The sequence below is a fragment of the Leopardus geoffroyi genome, chromosome B2, assembly GCF_018350155.1.
Source record: "Leopardus geoffroyi isolate Oge1 chromosome B2, O.geoffroyi_Oge1_pat1.0, whole genome shotgun sequence".
Lineage (NCBI taxonomy): Eukaryota > Metazoa > Chordata > Mammalia > Carnivora > Felidae > Leopardus > Leopardus geoffroyi.
The window spans coordinates 2,465,388-2,471,387 of NC_059332.1; positions in this window are offsets into that span (position 1 = coordinate 2,465,388).

A 6,000-nucleotide genomic window follows, 5' to 3' on the forward strand; every position below is an offset into this window, starting at 1 on the left:
ACAATATAGTGATTCCACATTTCCATCATCACATGTACTCTCTTTAATCTCCATCACCTATTTTACCCATCTCCCAGGCCCTCCCCTGTGGCACCAGTGAGCCCAGAGAAGGGAGCGGAGTTTCTGAGTTCATGTGTCCGTACCTTCTACCTTCGCAGCCCTGTCCTGGCCTTAGTACAGTCACACGTTAGCATAATGGCAGGGTGTGCAGTGTAGGGTGACTGCACTCTGAACACGCCCTCTGCATCCTGCTAAACTCACTCCTGGATCAGCCATCAGAGTGCAGTCACTGTAAGTGACTCCTGTAAGTCCCTCCTGTACCTCCTAGTCTGCACATTTCACAGCTACTGTTGGCCAGAGTCCTGCTCTGACCAGGCTCACAGAGGAGGCAGGAACAGGTCACAGACCCCTGCCAACTCCACCCTTCACAGGTGACTGCTTTTTGGATGCTTGTTTTGTGATACGGGTGAGAGCCTTCTTTCACCGCAGTGGTGGTGTGGCATGTTTGAGCCCTGATGGTGCAGACTGGGAACCACCGTGTGTGGACCCGTGGTTCGCAGGGGAAAGGGGGGCTGCGTGTAGATGCAGAAAGGAGAGGATGAATGACTGGAGATCAGTGGCATCCAGGGAAGGGCTCCCCTAGGTGGCCTTAGACACAGGACACTGGCTTCTGGGGGGAGACATTTCCTTCTTTCCCCGCTGTTTTGGAATTAAGTTGACATGAGACAGAGTAACTGGAGAAAACACCCAAAGTTTTATTATCTACACACGGAGGCCCAATCTGGACATTAAGACCCAAAGAAATGAGCAAAGTAGGTGGTTTTTGCCCCGTTTATAGAGAGACAACAGATGAGCGTGGAATTGACAGGAGAAAGAAAACTGGGGTTTGGAGCTACAGTTAGCAGGGAATGCGAAGTGAAATGTGGGCTGAGGTAGTGGGTTAGTAAAGAAGTAGCAGGTTTATTTCTACAGCTTTCTCAGCTCTAAGGTCCCTACCACTGGAAACCCCGGATGACGGGAAACCCAGGACAAGAGTGTTGGCTGCAAATCTTTTTGGAAGAAAAGGAACATTTTGTTTTCTCTCTGAAAGAAATCTCACCTGGTTCTTGTCCTCGGAGACAATCAACAGAGGGTGGGCTGTCTCAGGGTTCAGAGAGTGTCTACTTGAAGTTTTTAGACACTTTTCTGCCAAGCAGGATTCGGGGAGGAAACCTGCAGCCTCCTCCTCTTCATTCAAAACAGATGTCATTAGTGTTGAATGGATGACAGCCGGTCCCGTTCAGACAGCACACTGTCCTCTGCTACTTTACTCAGAGGACCTTTGTGCATGCAGATGTCCTTTAAAAATGCTGGTAGGTTTGCACCGCGTTTCCACTGAATGTCCTTCTCTTCCTGGGCTAACCTCGGAAGAACTGCTTCTTGGCCACGTTCTAGAAGTTGCTTCCGGCCCTCAAATTCAGAGGGTAATTCCAGCCTTCCTTTGCACCTTCCTTCTCCGCTCTGAGGGTGTTTTGCTTTGAATGCTTATTAATCTCTGACATATCAGCCACCTGCTTTTCAGGGACCCAAGAGCCTTGGCCTGCGGCAAGGGGCAGTCTGCCCCGGGGCCTCACCAGCATGCATGCGGGTCACCTGCGGGTCCTCCTCATGGAGCAGGGTCAGGACCTGGTTGTGCTTCTCACACAAAGGGCTCTGCCCGCCCCTTCTCCTTGCTCCTGGTGGATGGGAAGGAGCTGGGCAGTGTCCGTCACCCTTCCCGGCTGCCCCTGGACATGGGTGACGGCAGAGGGGCGACGGGACGTGTCCTGTAGGTGAGCCCAGGATGGCCGGCTGCAGCCACCATGCAGGCTGAGCGTACACGCGGGCTGCCGGCGTCCCCTTTGGTCTAGCACACGGAACACGTGGCTTCTGCCCGGGGTCCTGCCAGGCTGGGCCCAGCGGGCTTCCTACAGGAGGCTGGGCTCCCCAGGGACAGGTGCATACACCCTCACATCTCAGTCCTCACCGTGCTGGCACCTCCTAGCATCCTGGGAATCTTTGGGCCTTTGGATTGCAGCTGCGGAGAGGTGCCCTTCCTGGGCCCAGGCCATGGCTCAGCCTGACAGATGCTCCCGCCTGGACCAGTGGCCTCTGCCGACGCCCACTTATCTGTGCAGGCAGCAGAAAACTGGGTTTAGAGTTTATCTAAATTTGATAAGTTTAAATTGACAAAGCTTCCTGTCGCTGCAACACTTATAGTAGTATAAGGAAAGATATAGAGAAACCAATATTTTGGTATTATACAAAATCTCAGACATCTGTCCACATTATGTCAATCATCACCTTTCTGGGAACTACCTTGCAGAGTTAGTGACACTGGACCAAACACATTCCCAGGTACGAGCCTGGGTGTTGACCATTTTCATCCAATGCTTACTGCAACTGAAGAAGATGAATAGTTCTGACCTAAGAGGCATCTGAAAATGAGTCCTTCGGTTGTATCATATTCAAATGGCTGGGCATACCGTGCATTTTTAATTCTTCTAAGACTTTAAAATCTGAATCAGGTTCAATGGGGAGGACCCATTGGTGTGTGAAAGAAACAGGTGCAAAACGGCATAAAATATTCATAATATTTGAAGAGAGGGTTGGTATTTCACACTATTTTATACCTCCTTTGATTTCGTATAAACATATGATCAGTGGTCTCCACACAAAAAAACCTATGCAGAAAAATTTTCTTAATGGAAACAATTATAAAGTGATTTGTGACAGGCTAAGTGTGCAAAAACAGGACGTGTCCCCTGAGTCACACCAGCTCAGAAGAACAAATGAAACCAAACCATGCTTGAGTCTCATGCACACACGCACACATATCAATACATTTACCTGAAATAGATTGCCCACAAACTTTTAATGTGCCTGATAAAGGAAGCACTACCAAAGTGAAGGGCAAAAATAAAATGTAAACTCATCCCAAGAAAACACCGATATACTACTGCACCTTTAGAACAAAATCATGGTATATGTTAACAATATTATGTCAATCAGGACAAAGAAGACAGTTGAGAAAAGATAAAATCCTGGTGAGATGAACTTGTACATATGATTTGCTGCTTTCCAGGATTGTGTGTGTGTGTGTGTGTGTGTGTGTAAAAGAATACATAACGGTTATCTATCTGACAGGTACAAAAATGATTATGGTTTTCAGTTGAAAAAGAAAATATCAGACAAAGGAGATGCTCACTGAAGAAGACACAAGAATGTCATCGCCCCTGAGTGGTACAATTGCTCCAAGTGTCATTCTGGAGAGCACACAGGGAGGGAACTACAGCACTCATATCATAGTCTACCATGTTACTGCTATTGTTGTTCTCAATAAAATTCAGGAAAATTATTATCCTTTAGTAACTCCAGACATGGGAAAGATCAGGCTGGGAAGCGCTTTCTCCCATCGATTCTCAGGAGTATGTTCTGTTGATCTGGGTCACTCTGTTCCTTCCTCCTCCCCTTCTCCACATCCACCCCTCTTAAAGCTTGTGCACCACACAGAGCAATCTTCCAAGAGAAAGGACATGTGTCCACTGAGGTTAATGGAAAATTGCATTTCATTTCCTTCTTACCACATTTGAAGACTGGTGAAATTAGACTAAGAACCATCATCTATGTTTGGTACCATCAAATGACTGATTGCAGTAAGAGGGATGGATTCATCTGGAAAACTACGTAGTTGAAACTGGCTGGAAATATTGAACACTATGGGTCCCTAGCAACTATCATAATATGACACGATACAGGAAAGTCCAGTGATAGATTACACCTATATTATGACTTTGCATATGAGAGATAAATACTTGGAAAAAGCACAGATCATATATGGAGAGAAAGAAAGGTTATTATTGAAAATAAAATTACACAGAACAACAAAACAAAGACATTGTCATTCTATGTAATAATTCACATCAAAAAGTATATAATTTAAATCACATTTCAGAAGAACGCAATGTTCCAATAATAATTAAGAGAACTGAATCAAATGTGAGAGGTTAAATGCTTAGTACTAACACACATAAGGTGATAGAGTAGGAATTCCCAATTACCCTAATAGCTCAATGCTGACATAAAATTCTAAGTTTTAGTGGAAGAATACATATGTCCACAAGACTAGATACTAGTCTATGCACACAACACATCTTAAAGGAAATATCTCAGGATAATGTCTCCATTTAATACACTTCAAATATATAACATTCACTGATATATTTGACATGAATATGCTGCCCTATCTGGTTCCTGAATGAATCTTGAAAAAGTGGGGGCAAGATTTCTGCGTCCTCAGTGCTACGACTGAATTGCTGTTGCTTTCTTGATGCTTCCGTCCCATGGGTCTGAGCTAACCTCAGACATATGAGAACAGGCCCCGGATGATGAGGGAGGACGAGAAAATGAGGGATATAGCCATCACTACATAGAAAATGACAGATGTGATGAACACTGACAGGGTTGTAGGGTAGGTTCTGTGGAGGTAAACAATGAAGTAGGATTTCCATGGCGTGTTGTTTATTCAGGGAATGCTCTCGGGATAAACGGGGTGAGGGAAGGAAAACAGCAGAGAATGTTGCTAAGCAAGGATGTGGTCTCCAGTGGAACAGAGCAGGAGCCTGATCCCATGAGAAGCTGGCCAGAACTCTCCAGAAGAACCATCCATTTGTGATGGTAGAAATACTCTGTCCTCACTGTCCAATACTATGCCCACCCTTTACCTGTCATACCTGAGCACTGAAAATGTCCTAGCTAAGAGACTCAATTTTACATTTTATTTAATTCTAATGAATTTGAGTTTAAAAAACATATGTGTCTACTTACTAAACTATTGGGCAGCACAGCTCTGGAGCATGGATTGCATCAGATTCAGTCCTGCCTTGGCATTGGCACCTTTTGTACCTCCCATAGTCTGTCACTGGCTGTGAGCTGCCTCCATCATGTCTCCCAGACCGCCTGTCAATGTAGCTCCCTTTCAGCTGAGGGTAATTCTCTCAAGAAGGGAATGGCTGTGAAACTTGGAGCCCACCCTGATAAGAAATAGGGTTTGGATTGGAGGCACAGCAGGTAAAGAGCATCTGGGCAGGTCACCAACAGCGTTCATACAAGAGTCCATTCATGATCGTGTGCAAGGACAGAAAGAAGGGACCTAGAGTACTTTACACATCACCTCAGTGCAATCACACACGCACACACATACACACCACGACACTTCTCTAATTCATCTACATGTAAACGTTTAGGTTTGTTATTCCTTTTTTCTTCTCAAAATGCTGTTTTTAAGATTTATTTTCAGAGAGGGAGAGAGAGAGAGCGCAAGCAGGGGAGGGGCAGAGAGAGGAATAGAGAGAATCTCAAGCAGGCTCTGCACTGTCAGCACAGAGACAGATGTGGGTCTCGAACCCACAAGCCATGAGATCATGGCCTGGCTGACATCAAGAGTCAGACGCTTAACTGATTGAGCCACCAGGCTGCCCGTTCAAATCGGTATTAGAACTCATTTGAAGGATCACCACTTCTTGTGAAAATAAAGTCAAAATAATTTTCCTTGACAAAAAATACATAAAATGGAACTTCCCTGTTGTAATTTTCAACATCGGTTTTTAAAACTCCATCAACACTTTAGAGATTTGGGGAGAAAATACATATTTAATAATGATAGCCACTGACAATAAGTTTTAAGCATAGAGAAGAAATATTATCTAAATTCACACACAATAAGGAACCAAAGGGAAAGTATGAAAGCATATAGTGTCATACTCTAGTATTCTGATACTGAAGACTCTATATTATTCCCAAAAACAAGGCATATTTAATTATTTTCCACATGTACACAGAGAGTTGCAATGCATGTACTACATTTATCAAAAGTCTAGGAATTACCTGGTGGCATCAGTAAAGAACAATTACACTCAGTTCTTATATTTCATGAACTTTCAGGGTGTGTTATGTTACACAATTCACCATGTAAGCATACAG